This window comes from Mastomys coucha, unplaced genomic scaffold, assembly GCF_008632895.1.
Source record: "Mastomys coucha isolate ucsf_1 unplaced genomic scaffold, UCSF_Mcou_1 pScaffold16, whole genome shotgun sequence".
Classification (NCBI taxonomy): Eukaryota; Metazoa; Chordata; class Mammalia; order Rodentia; family Muridae; genus Mastomys; species Mastomys coucha.
Genome location: NW_022196898.1, coordinates 69,296,231 through 69,315,698, shown reverse-complemented (window position 1 = coordinate 69,315,698; position 19,468 = coordinate 69,296,231). Strand labels below are relative to the sequence as shown.

Here is a 19,468-nt window from a genome sequence, read left to right as displayed (position 1 = left end):
AAGGGTGACTACAAGACATGTGAATGAGCAGATTCCCCTGTGGATCACCTCCACCATCCCACTGGGGACCTTGGGGAACTGGAATGGAATGTGCCTCACCTTGTCCACCCAACAGTTACTGAGTCTTAGTCACTGGCAGAGGCGCTTGCTCCCTGACAAACCTGGCCTGCCCTGGCTGTGGGCTTGGGCTGCATAGAGCCTTCAAGAGAGGCCAAGAGGGGAGGTCTATGGCAATGACCCTGAAAGGAACAAGGGAAACAACGGCCTTCTGGCCTCCTAAGAGAGTAAGGTGAGCATGCGTGGCAGGCTAGCTACCTTAGTATACTGAATAGTATATTATATATCATGCATATATCATATCGTACCATATATGATATTACATTATACATGTACAATATATAATACATGATATCTTGTGATAGGTTATACATTAAATATCATATGTATATAATATATCATATGTCATATTATATTATACACATATATTATACCATATACATATATGACATATCATACACAAATAATATATCACAATATAATATATAATATATTATAATATACACAAGAAATATGATATTGCTATAATATATTATATATTATATTCATTATTTTATTTACTTATGTGTGTGCATTACAATACCAGAGCTGTAACCTCTGGTATTGTTGCTCAGTTGCTGTCCACTTTGGTTTTTGAAACAAGGTCTCATCCCTGGACATACCAGCCAGAATGGGACTAATTCATCTAATCTCAGAAGTTAGGCAGTGTTGGTCTTGCTTAGTATTTGATTGGGAGACAGGGTCTTCCTCTCATTGGCCTGTGGCTTTCCCATTAGGCTCAGTGGCCAATGAGCTCCACCCATCTCTGCCTCCCCAGCTCTGAGATATCAGACACACTACACTGCATCTGATTTTTTTAGAAATGTGGGCTATAGGGATGAAGCTTAGGCCCTCTTTTGTGGCAGGCGCTTTTCCTGCTGGAGCTGGGACTTCAGCCTGAGGTAGTGCTTCTTACAACCCTTTCTTGTGAGATTTCCTTTCGTAGCTTTAAACGCTCCAAGAAATAGATTCCAACTACCTTACACATCTGCAATAACATTTCGTGCTCCGTAGACCGTCTCAGGTCAAGCCGTGAGCCCCAGCATGATGACCCTTGCACTATCGTTGTCAAAGGTTTATCAGGGGTAGGTGCTAGCTAAGGAAGCTTCTTGAATCTGCTTTTCAACCCCAGGTTCTCAGGGACCAGGGAAGGATCTGGGGACCTTCTGGAGCCTGCAGGACACACACTGAGTATCAGGGTAGATTTCCACGACATGCCTACCAGGCAACTGGAAGTATTGGTGGCCTAGACAGGAGCTATTTGGAGGCCGAGGTTGGTTATAATGAACCAGCCCATCTTGGAGCAGCACACGTCATCTGCATGCCCACGCTACTCAGACTCATCAGGACTGGCAAGGTCTAAATCCGATCCTGCATCAGGGTCTAAAGTTAGTCTGTTCATGTTGGAAGTTAGTCTGCCTGGTCTCCAGGTGCCAAAGAGTTTGTGGTACTTATGAGCTGTTCATTAGCCTTGGAGAAAACCCAAGCCTAGGCAGGAGAACAGGGCAGAGCAAGGTAGGGCAGGGCAGGGCAGGGCAGGGCAGATTGCCTTTGCCGTGTGTGTGTGTGTGTGTGTGTGTGTGTGTGTGTGTGTGTGTGTGTGTGTGTGTGTCTGAATAGTTTGGTGCTTGGTCAGCTGTCCCCCCGTTTATGGAGTTTGTGATGCCCTCACCACCCCAGGTCTGTGAGCTTGAAGGGGGAGTAGAGTAGGCTGGCATCGACCTACACACCCTGACTCCATGGTTCTGACTGTGGCTCCTTCCACCTCCCACTAAGAGCAGTCGGAAGGCCACGGGGGGGGGGGGGTGTCCCTGCAATTCCTCCTTCTTGACAGAAGAGCTCATTCTGCAGTTCGGCTCTAGTTTCCTGAGCAGGAGGTGGAGCCCAGGGCTCTTTCTGCAGGGAGTCTCCATGGATTCAGAGCCGCTGAGAGGTTCTGCTCAGTCCTAGTTGTCAATCCTTCTTTATCTTTAGACAAACACAGAACCCTGGATTTGAGCAGCAGCAGCTGGCCAGTGAACAGTAGCCTTTTCCAGATGATCTTGCCTAAAAAACAAGCAATCAGGATTGAGCTTGAAGCCAATCTTTGACTACAGGACAATGAGTACCTATGCTATTTCTGTGTATTTTCCCTCTCCTTCAGGACATGCGGGATTCTTTGAGAAACTGGCTGTGCTGTCCAATACGCACTCCTTTTAAGGGCTGCAGAACCTTCTGGAAGGGAGCTTAGTCCAGAGAGAGCCAGACATTGTACCAGGCCAGGAGAGAAACACATGTTGAATCTATCTCATGTCAAGCCACCCATTGTTAAGGCTCAGCCCAGAAGAGAAAATGTCACCAGCAATTATTATATTTACACACACACACACACACACACACACACTTTAATATCCCATCTTTGTCCCAAAGCTCACTGAGTGACACTTTGGCCAGTGACCTATCTACTTCTTGACTACCTCCACAGATGGCATCCCTGGTTCCTGCCTCAAGGAGTTGCTACAAAGCCAAGGCTAGAGGAATCAATGTTTGGAAACCTCTTAGTACAAAGAGAGAGCTAGTCAAGTGAGTGATATCCTGTATTAGTTATTTTCTCACCATTGTGACAGAATACATGACAAGAGCTCCCCTGGCTCCAGTTTGAAGGCATAGTCCATCAAGGTTGAGAAGCCATGGCAGCCCAAGGCTGAGGCAGCTTGTTACACTGTGTCTGCAGTTGGGGATCAGAAAGAGGAGAATGTCGGTGTTCGCCTTGCCTCAGCCTTTTTACGGTTTGGTCCCTCAATGGTTGGAATGGTGCCACCTACCTTCTGGGTGGGTCTTCCCTCTTTAGTTAACTCAATCTGAAAACTCCCCCACAGATATGTCCAGAAGTTTATCTCTTAGGAAATTCAAGATCGTGTCAAGTTGACTATTAGTATTAACCAGCACACACCCCATGTTGGTGAGACTCAGGGAGTGTGGGACCTTTGGACAGTGATGGGTGGGCAACAGCATACACAGGCCATTCGATAGAGGATGCTGAGGGAAAGTGTTCTGGTGCATGGCAAAATAACTTGGTGTTATGATTCCAAAGGCAGGAAGTCCTCTGGGGGCATAGAGATGCCTGGTGCTGAAAGATGAACTCCGGGAAGGAGTATTGATCACATCCAAGTGTATCAGCCTCTGGCTCAGTGGGGTTGTGGAGTTGTGTTCTCAGAAGCCCCCTCTCCCTGTACAACTCTTACCAGAAAGAGAGTCAGTTTCCTAGCAACCAGGAGGTCAGAGAGAAATTAGGGCTCTACCTACAGCTCAGGGCTTTGACTTCTTCCCATTCTGTTTTATTCCATTTATTGTCTGTGTTCATTTGTGTTGTGATAAGAAAATAGACAGATTGGCTTCTGAGTAGACATTTCTTTTCCCTAGTTCTGGGATCAAGAAGGCCAAAATCAAATCATCGGCAGAATCTATATCTGGTGAGGGTCAGGTCGTTGACGAAGCCTTTGAAAGTCGGTTGCTCAGCAACTTTAATTTCACCAATAATCTTGCTTCCCTTCTTCCATGCAACCTGCCATATTCATAGGCTCTGGAATTAGGACATATGCAATGCTGGAGGAGGAGGGTACTTCCCCATCACAAATATCTCATATTATTGAATTTATTTTATAAAAAACCCTATGAGCCTCATGATAATCCACTGAAGATTCGATCCTACTGCTCATAAGGAGAAGCATAGGGACCAAGCAGTAGTCAAGAGACTATCACAGGGCTTTTTTCATGTCTGAAAGGTTAAATGAAGGCTCTTCAATGTCACTTGGGCCCCAAACAAGGTGACTGGTGACTGGAGGACATGTACCCTGCACTCACCCCCAGAGGCAAAGAAATCCAATCCCGCCCTCCTAGCACCGTTTCCCTGGTCACAAGCTCTGCTGACCTCAGGCCTTCTCTTCTGAACTGATAAGCATCTTCTACTACCTGGATTTCAAAATCCCAGGTGGCTGTAGGGAGTTTCAGTTGCTGCAAGATGTTACCAACTGAAGAGACGAGAAAGATAATGAAATCTCTTTCACATTTGCTAAGCGTTCTCTCTGCTGGGATCTTCTTGGGAAAAATATGTGTTTGCAAGGGTACTGTAGCCTCTGTTGGGAGGAGAGATGGTGCCTACTCCTCCTCCCTCCAAGGAGGGATGGATCTGGAGGGCTCCCTGAGACTAGGTCCCTCTCAGCTGTCTTCTTTGTGCTCTGGGAATGAGAGATGCAGGCCAGGCTTCTTGGAAGATTGGTATCTTGTCACCTCTGCTTCTGAGTCAGGTTGTATTAACAGTTGTTGATTGGCTTCTAGGCATGCAGGTGGAATTATGGATACCCCACAGATCTAATAAAGATCTGCTTTATTAGATCTCAGTGTACTCCAGAACAGTAAGCTAAGTCAAGCTGGGATAAAAAAGCAAGCCTTCTATGGGACTCAATCAGAGGGCCTATCCATTCCCAGGCCTAGATGCCCTACGGAGGGACAAGGGCAGGCATGTGGTCCCTTGGACACTGGCTCTTTCCCTACAGTATTCTTTCTCCAAGCCCCATTACTGGAATACTTCAAAGACAGCAGCCCTGCCATCAGCCCACCTAAAGTCATGGCGACACCCAGCTCTAGTGGCCCCTTTTCTCTGGCAGAGTGCCCTGCCCGCTCTTCTGCACAAAAGCTTCTCACTCTGTTTCTATTCTTACACAATAAGGCTCAGTGGTCTCTTGGTCAGGACAGAAAGGGATGGCTCAGTGAAGCAGAACCCCAAACATTTAAAGATTCAGTGGCTTGTTTATTGTCTTGGAGAGGAGCCATGTTCCCTCAGGAACACCCCACACTATGACCTTGACCTCCCTCAATACTCATTCATTTAAAATGAGGTCGCCTCCCCCCCTCAAAGATGGACTGAAGACCTTCTTTCTGAAGCACTAAAATGCACACATCCATTCTTAAAGTGTTTTCTATTACAAGCACCATGACTTTCATTATGGAGAAACAACCATCTGTGGTTTTAGATGTTTAGATAACAAGCCAATGGACACATTTTCATTTCAGGGGAACTGTTTCTGCTGTTCAAACTTTCTGATGGCCTGGAACCTGATGCAACTCTTTTTCTTTTTTTTTTTCTTCCCAATATTTCAGGCATGAATGCATAGGGAAATGTGCTGGTTAGCTGCTCAGTTTCCTCTCAACTCGACACACTAGTGTCATCTGGGAAGAGGGAACCTCTACTGAGAAGTCGCCTCCATCAGATTGGCTTGTGGGTAAATCTGTATGGCATTCTGTTGATTAATGATTGACATGGGAGGGCCCAGCCCACTTTGGCAGTGTCTCTCCTAGATAGGTGGCCCTGGTTTGTATAATAAATATAGTTGAACAAGCCAGATGGAAGAAGCTGGTAGGCAGCATTTCTTCAAGGTTCCTGCCTCTGTTGCATCTTAATTTCCTTCCTTGGTCTCCCTTAGTGGCAGACTCTGAAGGCCAAGTAAAGTCTTTCCTCCCAAGGTTGCTTTTGGCCATGGTGTATATTCTATTAAAGGAGAACTACAGTAGAGCAGAGTGGTTCCTACCCCACAAGTCCCCTGGGCTATCAGAAGCCAATAGGTCAAGCTCTTCTCTGTGCTTCATGACTTCAAACCTCCTGTTCTTGTTTTCTGCAGATGTGGGGAAGGGAGTGCGGGGTGAGAGAGAAACACATCTCCCTCTCTGCCTGCCAGGATACTGTGAGAACAAAATGGGGTTCAGAAAAGGGCAAGTGTGTCAGGGGCTCCACAAGGCTGCTCCTCATCTCCTGACCCTAGTCAAGAAATGGTTGTGAATCACTGAAGTTTGAAGTGATTCTGGAGATGGTGGCAGGTTGTGTTCCTGCTCAAAGGCTCAGATGCCCTCAAATACAGCCTTCAAGAGGTACCCCCAGACAGAGAATCAGGCCTCTACTACGTACTAGATGGAAGGGTCAGACAGGGTAAGAAGCCAGAGCAGCCAAGATGTCCTCTAGCTTCAGGGAGAAGGTCTGTACATGGCCAGCAAGGGTGTCACCTAGGCAATCTTAGCACAAGGCTCCCCACCCTTGGCTAGTATCATAGTCTATGCTGGGGCTCCAGAATTGTCAGTAGGCTCAATGAGGTATGGATTGGAGACAGCTGCCAACTACAGCATCCTAGGGTGTTCTTTATCTAAAGCTTCCACTACATGGGGTATCTGGGATTCTTGATTTGCTATTAAGAATTTTATAGAAAGAGCCCACAAGAAGACAAGTTGGAGTTTGTTGTAAAGACATTTTAACAGGGATTTGAGCACTGGGGTAATCAGAAAAAGAGGCACAAAGGGGAAGGATAAGATAGCCAAGCATGGGTAGGTAGCTCTCAAGAGAGACTGCTTAGTGTGTTTATAGCAATGTTCTCAACCTTCCTAATGCTGTGGCCCTTTAATACAGTCCCTCATGTTGTGGTGACTCTCAACCGTATTATCTATCTATTTTCATTGCAACTTCATAACTGTAATTTTGCTCCTGTTATGCGTTGTAATGTAAATGCCAGTGTTATTTGATGGTCCTGAAGCAACCCCTGTGAAAAAGCCCTTTGACCCTCCAGGGGTCCCGATCCACAGGTTGAGAACCCCTGCTTTATAGTATCCTATGTGCAGTCTTACCGGCTTCTGGAGTGGCAGATTTAAAGGCTTGCTGGGGAGGCTGGATGAAATCACAGGGTGGCTTCAGAGGTGAAATGGACAGGATTGCAGCTGATGAAGTAAGGGCCTAGATCACGAGAGTTGTGGGAGTCTACAGATGTCTCTACCGTGAACTAAGGTCAATAGTCTTGTTTGTGAGATTTCCAGAAAACATCTGGGAGAGGATGAAGCCCACACACACATTTACAAATATTCAGGCTTTTAGCATGTTTCATTGCTATTTTAACATTCTTGGTCAAAAATATTGAAAAGAAATATTAAAAGAAATATTATTCCTTTGCCAGCGACCTTTATAGACAATGCTTTTAATCTGTGAAAATTGCTGTCAGCTGTTGACAGGCTTCGACCAGTCTCTGCAGTGACTGAGGAGTTCATTTCACTTCCCACTGTCCCCACACTTTTTCCTGGCTTTCTATCCTGCCTCACAGTGACAGGGTCTGCTGAGAGCATAGAAACTGTGGCAGCCTCGCCATGCTGAGATGTCACCCTCTAATCTTGTTTCTCCTCTTGGGTGAAATGCAGGTGTGCTTTTTCTCATCAGCAAGCCCAAGACTCTCTCTGTACCTGGGCTGAGTCTGGATGTCTACACAGCCACTTTCACTCGGCTATGTTTTAATGGTGATGGCATGAGATTATGCTGTAGGTGAGAAATCACCTCTGTTTACATAGCTTCTGGCTACATTAACCTGACTTCACCTGTCCAGAAAATACTTGACTTGCCTCAAGAGCTTTCCTCTTGAAACTATGCTTTAAATGACTGTTCAGCCTTCTAGTAGTTAACACCAAACAACTATTTTCTATTTAAGACTTCTTAAAACCCTCACTTCATAGCCCTGGCTTTCTCGTGTCTTTTGGGCTGTCGTGTGCTGTGATCTTTACCCAGTTCAAATCAAGCTTTGTAAACAAACCTGCTTTAGATTAGACCCCAAACCTTGAAGTGACATAACCCTATGTTGGAAGATGTGATGAGCAAGTAATTCTATTCTGTCCTTTCAGTGGGTATTTAAGAACAATAGTATTTGGCAAATGACCTACTGGGAACAGTGTCTATTTTTGGCATCTTCTAAAAAAGACATTCATTGCCTTGTCAGGAAGGTTTATTGTTTTCTCTGGTCTTTACCTAATTCATGACATCCTGATGCATTTAGTATATTCCTGAACATCAATCACCTGCAACTCTCTGTGGAAGTTCTGCAGTAGCTGTCAGCACTTTTTCCTTATGCCTTGACCACAGCCCCACCTGTCACCAATGGCCACTTTCTGCCTTGATGTCTAAGGGTTCCCATGTCTCCAGAAGCTTGGAAAGACTTTGCATTCCACACCAGCTGTCAACTAATAACTGGGGAGTCAGTGTCTGAGCGCCCACGTCCTCTCATCCTGGGGCGTGATTTGCTCATTTTTAAACCATGTTATTTATTCTTTTTGTTATTGAGGTATGAGAGCTCTGGGACCCTCACAGATCGCATGACCTGCTAACACTCTCCTCCCACCCTGTGGCTTGTCTTTCCACCAACTCTATAAAATCCTTTGAAGGACAAAGGGTGGCTATTTGGGCTAAACTCTGACATGTCGCAGCTTTATGCTTGACTGTGCTTTCAGAGTCCTAACTAAGAAACCACCATCAACTCAGGATGATGAACATTTACACCGGTATTTCCTTTTTACAGTTTTGTTGTGTTGACTCTTATAGAAGGATCTTGATCCATTTAAAATTCATTTTTTTGCATATAAGGTAGAAGTCCACCTTCATTCTTTTATGTGGGTATACCCACTTGTTCCTGAACTTTCTGTTACAAAGATCCTTTACCCCACTGAACTATCTTGGCACTCTTAGCAAAAACCAACGATCACCTGATCATCGATGTAAATAATCTTTTTCCATACTCTACATTCTCTCTCAGTGCTGCTCCGGTTACCCTTATCTTGATCATGCAGAGTTTGCATTTAGTTTCGAAACTAGGGAGTACCAAACTTCAGAACCTGTTCTTTTCCCGAATGAGTTTGGCTACTCTGGGTTTCTTAAATTTCCCTATAATTCTTGATATTGGCTTATCAATTTCTCCAAAATGAATCAGCTTGTATTTTAATCATAGTTTTGCTGTATCCACACTTCAATTTGAAGGGTGTGACCCTTCAAATATATATAACTTTTTTTTTTTTGGTTTTTCATGACAGGGTTTCTCTGTGTATCCCTGGCTGTCCTGGAACCCATTCTGTAGCCCAGTCTGGCCTCAAACTCAGAAATCTGCCTGCCTCTGCCTCCCATGTGCTGGGATTAAAGGCGTGCGCCACCGCTGCCCAAATATTTTTGTAAATATTTTTACCTTACAAATCAAGAATTATTACTTCTAAGAAATCCCTTCTTTATCTGAAGACAAACAATTATCTGGGACTTGCAACAGAGCACCCAAAATTTGATGCTGTCCTTAAGAGAAAAATGGGGGTGAGGAAACTTGGAGGTCGGGGAGCGGAGCACATGGTTCACTTTGTCCTTAAGATAAGGTGGGCTTGTAGAAAGTCACAAACTTTTTAAATAAAAGTCTTAGTCTTAGTGAGCACAGACACGGACCTGGGAATGGTATGGATGGTAATAAAGTGAAAGATTAAACGAGCGTTGCTACAACTGCAGTGATTGCATAAGAAACACATGCTTTAAAATCAAAATAGCATCCGAACCCTTCTGGGCACAATGACTAAAATGTGTTTCAAGGTCTGTCTTCGGCAGCGGTTATGACATTCAGAGTTTGAACAGATCATATACCCCTATGAAGTTACAGATACGAGAAGCAAGTCTAGAGACAAAGTTCAGGATCTGGAAACACGTTACCTAGGTCTTCTTCATTCTGGGGCCTCGGGAAGGTTTCTTGGCTCCTGTAGCCTTCCGCTCTTCATCTGTTAAAAGGAAAATAAATGGTGCCTACCTTGTAGGGTGGTTGTAACAACAACAACAACAAAAAGTCAGTTATTTAGTCTATCAAGCCTTTCCTAAGGCTCCATGTGGTAGGCCGTGTGCTTGGTACAGGGAAGAGAGTGGAGAAGAAAATGAATCCCTGAGCACAGGAAGGGTGGGTCATAAGGTACAAGGCTTGGCTTTGTCTTCCTCTGGCTTGTCGCATTTGCTCCTGGTGAAGTTCCATCATATTTTCTGAAGTTAGATGCATCGTTGTATTGTTTATTCTTTTTGAGAAATGTTTTTATTATTGTATGTGGACGGGTGTTTTGCCTGTGTGCATGTCTGTACAACACTTGCATGCTTGCCGTCAGAGGACAGCATTGGCTCTCTTAGGACTGGAGTTACATGTGGTTAGTGGGAGTCAAACCTGGGCACCCCCGGAAGAGTAGCCAACATTCTTAGCCACTGAACCGTCTCTCTAGCCTAGTCTCTCTCTCTTTTTATCTTTGAGATTATGATATAATCACAGCATTTCCTCCTCCCTTTCCCTTCCTCCCTGCAAGCTTCCCCATACACCTCTCCTTGCTTTCTTTCTGCTTTACAGCTTGCTGCATCCACTAGGCTGGTAATAAGTATTGAACAAAACAAGGTTTCTTCCTGTACCCCAAGTTTCAGAAGGACTCGACATACTTAAGGGAAGCGACTGGTTTAATAGCGGGAGAAAATGAAACGCCCCCATCCCCAACCCCTACCCCCAGGAGGAATCTGGCCACCATTAAGGCTTGGCCCCAATCCAGGTCTTAGTCCTAAAGAACTAGTAAACAAGTGAGTGAAGCCAGGGCTCATGTCATTTTTAAAACCCAAAGACAATCTGTTGACAAAACACTTCTAGTCATAGCCATGTGTGAATGTCTTTTCCTACCAAACAAATCAAGTCGAGCTAAGAAGACCGTTTTAAAATAGAATTAAATACTACGTCAACACCACTCTGAAAGAAAAATAGAAGCAACACTGTGCATAGGGTCACAAGTTTAAGCCTGCCAAGACTAGAGAGATAAGAACTGAGAGGGCAATGTGATGTCAGAGAAAAGGGGTAACCTCGGGGTGAGGACCAGGAGGAGGCTATGCCCCTGGGCCTCTCTGTAGGTATCTGCTCGGGCGGGACTCTCATGCTTCAGTTATGCAGCCCAGCTGGGAAGGGTAGAGAGCTCGATCTGACCTGAGAACTCAAGGGCAGTTGATGAGCATGAGCCATGTGTCAGACATTACACAGAGCCTGCTAGATCACCAACCTCTCCCCCCTCATAGACATATTCCCCTCTTAGGAATGAAAGTGCACCACACACGCATGCACACACACACACACACACACACACACACACACACACACACACACACACTAGCTAGTGCAGAAACTCTGCTTAAGTGGAGATTTAAAGGACTGGAATACCAGGTGCCTTCACTTCTCACTGGCGGTAGGATCTAGACACAGTGTCCACAATGTGCTAAGCATGCAGCTGCTGGTTACTTAAAGGAAAAGGACAAACTGGATTGGATTGTTAAATATACCCCCTTCACTGTAAGTGTATACTGTACATATTATCAATAGCTCTCTGCTTCTCCTCCCAGCTAGCCATCTTTGACATTATAATTTTATAAGGCATTTTGACTTGGGACTTACAGGAATCCATATCATCTGTACAGATGTCAAGCCCAGTGTTTGTGTATGTGTGTGTGTGGGGGGGTAGAAAACAAACGATTCCATAAAGTCTGGAGATAGCTTGAGGTGGCTGTGGTGAACTCTCTGACTTAGGACACTTTCAATGCCACTGCCATGAAGCGGCAGTGGAAGTCTTTCAAAGATTGGTCAAGGATGGTCCAGGTGGACATTGAGTAGCAAGGAAGACAGGAAAGAAAAAATTCCAGAAAAAAGTAACAATTTCATGGGATAGAAATGTGTATCATCCTGCTAGTATTAATTCTACCTATTCAGGAAACACCAGGGCAAAGTTGCTAGGCATTTAAATAAGTAGCTGTTAGTCTGAGTGAATTTAGACAGGAGTATACCTTTCTGGTACAAACGAGAAAGGAGTTTGAAGTATATAAAGCTGGACTCTGTCCAATTTTACGGTGCTGAGCTTAGCTAGTGGGAACATCCTGCCCAGGGAGATGCAATGTGAAGCCTGGACTACTTCAACGGCCTCAAGCACTGCCCCAAACTCCTCTTTGCACATTGTCATTGCTCTTCTTTGTAGCTGTTGCCGGGCTTCTGACCTGCAGCCTGGCTGCTGGGTGCTTGAGACCACTTTGATGCTGAATAGAGAGAAAGAGGATGTATCCTTAGTGATGACCCCAGAGTGTTAAGTCATACCTAAGGAATTCGGCCTTTGGAACTGGGAATTGGAATTCTCCGGAAGAGATAGCCCCACATCCTGGGAGCCTCACCCTTCAGTCATTCGACCTCCTTCCCCACATTCTTGACAGACAACCTCCTCTGTGTTTAATGATTTACTTGGTCAGGGTCTCTCCCTTATCCAAGCCAGGTTCTTCATTTGTCTGTCTTGTTCATAGACCCAAACAGGAATGTCCAATCTTCTGATAGTGAAACACAAGGTTATTACCTACAAAGTTCAGACGCAAGAGCAGACGCATTGAATACACACACACATACACACATACACACACACACACACACACACACACACACACACACACAAGCAAAAATAATGTCTCGTTTTAAAAATGAGTTTATGATTTTATGTTGACCCACATTCCTAGCTAGCCTGGGCCACGTGCAGCCTACAGGCTATGGACCAGACTCAACTAGGTCCTCAAGTGTTTATTAAAACACAGAATCCATTCATATCTTTGAGATTGCATTCACCTAGATAAGAAAACAGCTTACTAAATGCCTGGGACTGTTCTCTGGATCTGGGAGGAAAGCAGAGCTCCTATTGAGGATTAGAAGAAAAGGACAAAGAAAGGAGGGCCCTTCATGTATCACTTCATGGTTTATCAAGCATCTTCTTCATGCTCCTTGTTTGGGTTTCAGATCTACCTACTGAAGTAAGTATCTTTATCTTGGGTGTATCAGATGAAGAAATAGGGTTCACGGAAATCATTTTCACCCCAATCTAGTAGGTGGTAAAGCCTATGACTTTACACCCGGCTGTTGGCCACACTCTTCTTCCTCTGGTGCCTCACACCTGCCATGTTATGCTAGCTAACTGCCTTCCAGATGGACTCGACTGTTTAACAGCTGAGATCTGACGAAAATCTGAGATGAGAAGATCCTGTGAACAGTTGCAAGCTTTCTTCTCTCTTCTCTTCTTCCTCTTCTTCCTCTTTTTCTTCCTTGTCTTTCTCTTCTTCCTCCTCCCTTTCTTCTTCTGCTGCTTCTTCTCTTCCACATCCTTCTTCTCTTTCTTCTTTTCTTTTCATTCTGCATTGGTTTGAGATTTCTACTCCATGAGCAAGAAACAAATAATAAAAAATGTATCAGGATTCTTAGCCACAAGATGACAGAGCACGCACAGAGAAGATAATTTTGAGTTCGTAATCATTTCCCCAACCTCTGAAGTTTAGTGCCTCCCAGAATACCCTCTGCAGGATTCCCCCTGGATTAGTGACCTCATTCCCAGGAAATTCCCTGGTTACTCTATAAGCATAAACCGAATCCACTTTGAACAAGTTTAGACTTAGAGATTTTTTTCTTAATATACTTAATTCTCCAGACCTTAGAAAATTAGCCCCTTAACTCCTAAACTGGCACTTGGAGACACAACGATATTCTTTTTGAGCAACTGAGAGCCCCAAGTAATCCTCTCAGCACCAAGACCCAGCCCTGTGTGAGTTCTGAGATCCCTGAAGGAGGTTTACATCCCAGTTCTGAGAAAGTGCCCATCCAGCTGTGCTCTTCACCCATCCAGCTGTGCTCTTCACGGTGTCATGGGCTTTCTCCAACTTCGAACACATACAATGAAGGACACAGGAAGCACAGCCTCGTGATTTCAGCACAAGACATCCAGAATTCTAAATTCTTAGGTTTACCAGGATCTTGGAGATTTTGGAAGTCTTGATACCCACAAGTTGGTTCTGGGTAAGACAGAAGGAGATTTCAGAGGGAGAAAATAGCATTGTTGACCTTAAGAAACACAGCACATAAACTCGAACAGTTGGGGAATGGCAGACCAGTATCACATGTGGAATTTGTCAGAATCGATGGAGCACAGGTGACATGTCTGTGGAAAGGAGAAGGGATTCAGCATGCAGAAGCTTTCCCCAACACCATTTCTTGATCCTCAAGGAGGAGGTCTGTCCTACCCAGAAAAAAGAAAGCACCCATTCATTCTTTCTTACTTCCAATCTCTTAATGAATGTTGTCAACAACTCCCAGCAAGAATGGAATGTCCAACAATAATTAGAAAAGAGAAAGGGAGATCTAACCGTACCAAGAAGAAACAGAGGGAAATGTAATAGGTGGATAAGAGAAATGTAAGGTGTAAAGTACCAGGACTAAAAGGATTGAGAACCAGTGGCTTAGTGGCATGTTTCATACAAAGAGAGTCTAAATCGCCAACACAGAAGAGATTCTCAACTGCTAGTCACCAGAGAACTTACCATAATGTGAGGTTTGGCTCTCTCTAAAATGTCACATTGAAATCCTATTCCTCTGCTCCAGAAGTGATAGAATCAGGACCTAGGCCTTTGAGAATCTGGTCAGGTCATAGGGTGAGAGGCCTCCTCTATAGCTTTAATGTTTTTGTGAGAGACACTTGAGCGACCTTTGTGCTCTGTGAGAACACAGGAAGATGTCTATGAATCAGAAGCTTGGCTCTCACCGGACACTCACTCTGCTTGATGTCAGCATTCCAATCATTAGACCCAAGAGACAGCTTTCTCTTGTTTATAAACTCCTGATTTATTGCTATGTCAGCCCAGAAAGATGGAGCCAGGACAGCACATCAAAAATCCCAGTGTTCTACCACCACCTACTCAACAGAGGAACAAAAAAAAAAAGCAAACAGATGATGGGGCAAGGCTGTGAAGCAACTGAAATCCTAGGACACTTTTGATGGGCGTGTGAACTGATCTCACCATTGAAAAGTTTAATACGTACTCAGCACTCCTAAGCAGAAAGGTGTATGTGAATGCATGTGCAAAAATATGTGTGACAACACTATTTAAACAGCTTCACCCTAGAATCAGCTCACATGTTTGCCAGTGGTAGAATGTCTGAAGGAACTGGAATGTGAATATGAGGGAATCTTCTACCACTAAAGATCCCTAAAGAATTCTCACTATGCGCACCACCATGACTCAACCTCACACACAACATGTCTAGCAAAAGAAAGCAAATGCGAGAGTATGTACTCGATGATTACATTTCTACAAAGCTCAAAAACAGGCATGACTCATCAGACAAAAGTTGACATGGAGGTGTTGGTGGCACACGCCTTTAATCCCAGCACTTGGGAGGCAGAGGCAGGTGGATTTCTGAGTTCGAGGTCAGCCTGGTGAGTTCCAGGACAGTCAGGGCTACACAGAGAAACCCTGTCTTAAAAAAAAAAAGTTGACATGAAGGCAGGAACAGTGACACACACGCCACACACTCGCAACCCCACCACTGGTGAAGTTATGGCCGACAATACCAAGTTCAAAGCTAGCCTGGGCTAAGTGGTCAGACTTTGCCTCAAAATACAGAAGTGAATAAAGTCAAGAGATTAGTTACCCGTTGGATAATGGGAACTAGAAGGGGTCCTGAGAGGGGCTCTAGGATTCGGTCTATATCTAGTTCCTGATCTGGGTATAAATATGTAAGTCTAGAATTTTCACATGCCTTTGATCTGAGGAGCAAAGGATTTTGGGGTGTGTGTGAACAATTTCATAAAACTATAAAAGATAAGAAGTAATGGTATATACCAAAGGATAAGGCTGGGTCTTTACTTCACATCATATGCAAAATTAACTTAAAATGTGCTTTTCTGGGGGGAGTGAATAGGGGTTTGTTTTTCAGAGTGGAAACTGGGAAAGGGGACATCATTTGAAATGTAATAAAGAAAATATCTAATAAAAAATGTGCTTTTCTCCTTGCATTGATGCCCTGTAGACAGGGATTACCCAAGCATTACTTGTCCTCCAGTTCATCAACCGTGATGCAAACCACCCAGAGAAAGGCTTGGCTTTGGCAGAGGACACATGGCTGGATTTGGACCTGACCCATCCTTTCAGCTTCCCTGGGACAAGGAAGAGTCTTTGTGATGACATTGCTTCTGTTACAGAACTTGACTTGACATGATTGGGAGTGTCTGCTGGCTTTGCTTTGCCTACTGATGACCTATTTCACAGTGAACTTGAATCTCACATCTTCAGTATGACCATTCACCGTGGCCACAAGGACCACAGGTGGCTCCACGTGATGTGAGCCCTTCCAAAGTGGATCTCCCTCTCCCTTTCCTCCTTGTTCCCTTGTTCCCCGTCTCCCTCTTCCCCTTCAGAGGGACACCCAGGCAGAAGCTTAGTGTGGGATGGTGGGTGAGGAGACACAAGTTCTGGCCCAGCATCTGCCCCTGGCGGTGGACACATTGATCACACAGCCTCTGAGCCTCATGTTCTTCACTGTAGCGTAGAGATGGTGGTGTCTAGTCATCATCCTGTGTCACCTCTCTTCTAACTCTGGACTTCCTTCTTCAAAATGGCGGCTATCCACTTACTCAGCAAATAGTAATTCAATGACACCATGATTTCCTTTGTAGAGAGAACACACAGAATTGTAAAGTGACTAACAGTTATTTCAAACTTAACAGTCTTCAACCCCCCCCCCCCCGAAAACCACCCTTTCAGTTGACCCACTCCATGTGGAGCACCAGCTACTGTCTGGTTGTCTAAGCCCAAACCTAGGCAACATCTTTAACATCACTATTCCTAGCATCAGTCCACCATCCGTAAGTTCAAAGGACACTTGAGCACTCCCACTGTGTCCTGCCATCATCTGCCCCCTCAACCACTGAACCATCCTCTGGGTTTGCTCCTTCCTCCTTTCCAGCCCTTCTCCACTCAACAGACTGGGCAAGTCACAACACAGAGAACAGTATTCCCCTATTGGGAAATCTACAGTGGCTTCCTGGTTCCCTTAAAGTGCGAGCCAGGCTCAACATCACCTAGCTACTTTTCCCTTCCTGACCCTCCTCCCTTCCTAGCACTTTGTTCCAGAGAGCCTTGCTGCAGTATTTTTTTCTGTCCAGTCACATTAGGGCAGTAACAGGCCTATGATTGGACAGGAATAGAGAAGTGGAGCTAAAATGGAGGAGGAAAAAGGTCAGGAGCAGGAGGGGAGAGGAGATCCTCATGGAGTCAGGGATGATGAAGAATCAGATCCCGAGTGGTTATACAACCAAGCAAAGGTTTTTACAAAATAGATTAACTGGGTTAGAATATTGTCTTTATTATTTGGTTCTGAAATTGCTGTATCTTGTAAGTTATGATTTTTATTATCGTATGAACCTGATTGGATATTAAGGCCTTAAGAATCATGCTTTACTTACAGGGTCCTATGCACTATCTAGATGAGTGATTGTGGGGGTGTGTAAAGAGTTGCATGTGCGTGAAATGTTGCAAATAGCTGGGAGAAAATAACAAGAGCCTGTGGGACATGGTGATGCCTGGACAGCACCGCCTCAAGAACGTGGCCAGGCGGGAAAGGGAGTTTGTGGGGTGGATTCATTTTTTAAATATTCCCGTTCCTTCACCCTGAAAGCCAAGGTCATTCGCACCTCCTCCCTTTGAAAGCTGCTCCCCCAGCATGGGTGCTCCTCCTGCAGTGTCTCAGCTCCTCTATCTCTTCAACGTCTGTTGAATGGGCACAGTGTCAGTGGAGCTTCTACACCAAGAGCGTCTCTCCACTCCTTGGAAGGCACTGGTTCCTTCAGTCCCTGACTATCTGAAGTCGTCTTTATTATGTGCTCATTTACATACCAATACTTATCACTTCCCTCCAAGTTCCTAAAGGGCAGGTGCCTTGTCTTCTTTGGCTCCTGATGCTGGACACACTGTTGGCAGCTCAACTCTTCCTTTTGTGTCTATGTGTTCATGTGCATGTGTGTTCATGTATGCGCAGGGGTATGGCTGCGTGTGCCTGCATATGCGTGTGTGTGTGTGTGTGTGTGTGTGTGTGTGTGTGTGTGTGTGTGTGTGTGGTGTGTATGAAGCAGAAGGCAACCTGGATATCATTCCTCAGAAACTGTCCACTTTATTTTTTTTTAAAATAGGGTCTCTCAGTAGGACCTGCCAATTTGCCTAGTCTGGCTGATGCTAGCCTGCCTGTTTCGACCCTTTCTAGGGCTGGGATTACAAATACAAACCACCATGCCTGGCTTGAACAGGTCTCATGCTGTGTGACAGGTTACCCACCGAGCTATCTCCCCAACCCAGTGCAACCTTCCTTAAACAGACAAATCTATATGGCGACTTCTGCTCTGTTGCAGCTGTATATAACTTGTTCTGAAAAGAGTTTAAGGAGGTCTGTTCAACTGAACATAATAAACATTTATTGAATATCAAGGAAAATAAAGATAGCTTTGTAGATGTCCAGGCTTCCCAAGAGTGTCTCTTCTACGTCTACACTCGGTCATTCCCTATAGAGTTGTCTCTGTATCCCATGAGTATGTCTGTCTATCTGGTGCTTCTGCCCAGAACCAATGTTCACTATCCACTCAGGGTCTAATCCATCACTTGCACTTAGGCACCCATACCCACCCTCTGCTCTTCCTCCTGTGAGAGCATGTAGTTAGCCACTCCAGTCTTCAAGTGTTCAAGCTGAAACATCTTCACTCCTCCCATCGTTCACATGTCCCATTGTATCTGTCCAAAAACTCCGTTATAGACTAGGGGCTCCAGGCTTGAGAAGAAAGGCCTCCAGTTCTACAATGATGTCCTGCTTTGTCTTCCTGTTTGCATCCTACCTTTGGCTCCTGCACTTATTAAAAACGGATCTTTCCCCTTCATGTGTTCTGAGACGGGATCTGTGTACTCAGGCTGACCTCAAACTCACTGTGTAGCTGACAATGGTCTTGAACTTCCCAATCCTCTCTCCTGCAACTCCTGGGTGCTGGCATTCTAGGCATGCACCCATCCCTGGCTTATGTGGTGCTGGGGATTTAACCAATGACCTGGTGCACTCTGGGTTGTGTTGTGTTTTGTTGTATTGTGTTGTATTTCATTTTGCCAGGACCCACATAGAGCAGTGAGCCCCCATTTCCTTTGGGCTTTGCTCTTATGGTCCTGTCTCCATACATCCCCCCAGCCCTCCCTGACACACCCCTCAGATTCCATTATTCTCTCCTTTATTTTTCACTCTATCACTATCACTGTATTTGACAGTATTAAGTGTAAACTCACAGTTTGTTGTGCATTTCCCCCACAGGGCTGTAAGCTTTCTAGGTGGGGGAACCTGGGCCTTGTGTATTTAAGATAATATCTAGAATCAAACTTGGCCCATAGCATGCGCTCACTATCTGTTGCATTAACCAATGAGGATCATGCCAGGAATGAGACAGGGCATAGATAAGGCAATTTAGCAATGTTTTAAATGTCAGTATGAAGCTAATGTGCCTCCCAGCTTTCCACTGCTCACTGGGTGTAGACATGAAAGCAACTTAGTCACTGAGTCATAGTGCCCATCCATCACACCCAGTCAGGTCCATCTGCCCGTCTAGGAAAAACATCACTCTCCCAGATACTGAGACCTGAGCAGAGTTTCTCTCAGGTGCCACTCCAAAGAGTCTGCCATGCTGT

The 19,468-nt window shown here is 45.0% G+C and overlaps 1 long non-coding RNA gene and 1 pseudogene across 1 annotated transcript; both read right to left on the bottom strand.

Annotated features, from left to right (window-relative positions):
* Nucleotides 1-4,704, bottom strand: part of LOC116093291 — a 16,211-nt pseudogene extending 11,507 nt beyond the window's left edge.
* Nucleotides 4,705-6,676: 1,972 nt separating this feature from the next.
* On the bottom strand, nt 6,677-11,928 carry LOC116094292. Its single transcript, XR_004120028.1, has 3 exons — nt 11,744-11,928; nt 9,611-9,675; nt 6,677-6,937 (listed from the first exon to the last, which is right to left on the bottom strand). It is a non-coding gene; the product is annotated as an uncharacterized LOC116094292 (long non-coding RNA).
* Between the last annotated feature and the right edge of the window lie 7,540 nt (nt 11,929-19,468).